Genomic DNA, 2307 nt, shown 5'->3' on the forward strand with positions numbered 1-2307 from the left:
ATATTTAATTCAACATTTTGATGAAACTGTTCTATGTTCTTCCATCAGTACAGTATTTTAAATGTAATTGTGCTGTATTTCTTTAAAAAAAAACTGAAATGTAAAATTGTAATTTTATATGGCATTTGTGCAGACTTTGTATTTTGTCTTCCAAATAAAACTGTTAATTTTCCATCTTGAGCATGCTTTGACACTTTATTGAAGGTTTTTTATTGTAATGATTTGTAAAATAACAGTGTTTCTTTGTAGAACATTTAGTGTTTTCATTGTAATAATCTAGGAAAAATCTGTAAAATAAGGGTTTTACACTGTAAAAAAAGTCCTGTAAAAAATGGCCAAATGACTGGCAGCTATGGCTGCCAAACAAAAACCGTAAAATTTAAGTAAATTATCGTAATTGAAACCAGAAAAAATCTGTAAAATAAGGGTTTTACACTTTAAAAAAAGTCCCGTAAAAAAAATGGTAAATGACTGGCAGCTACGGCTGCCAAACAAAAACCGTAAAATTAAAGTAAATTATCATAATTGAAACCAGAAAAAATCTGTAAAATAAGGGTTTTACACTTTAAAAAAAGTCCCGTAAAAAAAATGGTAAATGACTGGCAGCTACGGCTGCCAAACAAAAACCGTAAAATTAAAGTAAAATATCATAACTGAAACAAGGAAAAATCTGTAAAATGAAATGTTAATCTGGGATTCCCATATTGTCAGACTTATATAACAGTAAGCTACTCATCTTGTTTCTTATTGGAGAATGTAACAGAGAACTATAGTAATAATACAAAATAAAAATAGGCAATTTTACCATTTTTAATATGAGTTGCACACTTTTCCTTAAAGATTTCCAAGGAACATAAAGCTCACATACACAATAAGCAATATAAATGCATTAGATGTGCATAAAGCTCCCAGTTAAGATTATTAATCATTCAAATCCTTTAATAGTAGCATTCCTGTTCCCTCTGAAAAAGGAGCAGCTGGTGTTCACCATAATGAACCAATCAAAGTCTTCCTCTGACCTGGCAAGAACAATGTAGTTTTTCTTTTTTATAGCATTGATTCATTAAAGGTGAAATGTGTGATTTCTGCACCACTAGTGCCAGTGAATGGAACTGCAAAAATAACAACTGTTTTCCTAGACACCCTGTCGTTTCCGCTCAGTTAAACTAAAAATCACGCTTTTGATTACACACATCACCTTTTTCAAATTTATGAGTAAAATAAGTTCTGTGGTTAAAATTACGTGAAGAGTAGTTTTGTTTTATAACAAATTACATAGTAAAATAAAATAGTAAATTCTAAATATCTAAGTTATCTAAATAGTGACACTATTAACTTAACCTGTTTAAAAAAAAAAGATTCACTGATTCAACCTTGCATTAAAGTGCCTGTGCGACATTTTAGTTAAAAACTGTTTCTAGGTTTAAATTATGGAAAGAATTTGAGTCATATTGGTGAAAAAAAGGTTACTGAGATTAATCAAAATCCAAGTTTAATGCTGTCAACCTAAAGGAAAGCCTCTTTGTTTTGTGCCAGATAAATACTGTTTTGGTTGTAATAATACAATTTTACTGCACAACCCTCTGGATTACTTGATTCTGATTGGTTAATTGCAACATTGAGTGGTCAAGTATTTTAATATAATGACCGCTGAAGAGTATATTTTACTTTAGCACATTGCAGTGCTATACTTGTATCATTCTCTTTGCTTATTTATATCATTTGGCTCCTCTGACTGTCATTCAAAAATATTTGTGTATTATGACTAAATAACTTAAAAGCAAAATTTAAATCACTTCATTATAGTACAGTATAGATGTTTTGTAGTACCCTATTTATTTATTGTTTGTTTGTAACATTTTCATTTTATGTTTTTGGAAGAAAATGTATGTTACACTATTAACAAGGAATGAATAGTGTAAAACAATTTTGTATGTTTATATTATCTTATCATACCTTATTAAAACTAACTACAATAAGTATCTTTATGAATTTGGAGAAACTTAAGAAATAGTAAATGTAGGGATGTCCATCAATTTGTCACCAAGTTTCTCAAAACTCATAAAGATACTTTAGCTCCTGTTATTTCTCATTTAATTAATTTATCATTTGAATACCGTGTTTTTCCTACTGCATGGAAGCAAGCCATTGTTTCTCCTATTTTTTAATTCTTGGATAATTTCGAGGTTAGCAACTATAGACCTATCAGCATACTGCCAGTAGTCTCAAAGATTGCAGAAAAGGTAGTTCTTGAACAACTGACATCTTATCTTAAAGGGGTCATATGATGCAATTTCATTTTTTCCT

The sequence above is a fragment of the Sinocyclocheilus rhinocerous genome, unplaced genomic scaffold, assembly GCF_001515625.1.
Source record: "Sinocyclocheilus rhinocerous isolate Xijiao unplaced genomic scaffold, SAMN03320098_v1.1 scaffold299, whole genome shotgun sequence".
NCBI lineage: Eukaryota > Metazoa > Chordata > Actinopteri > Cypriniformes > Cyprinidae > Sinocyclocheilus > Sinocyclocheilus rhinocerous.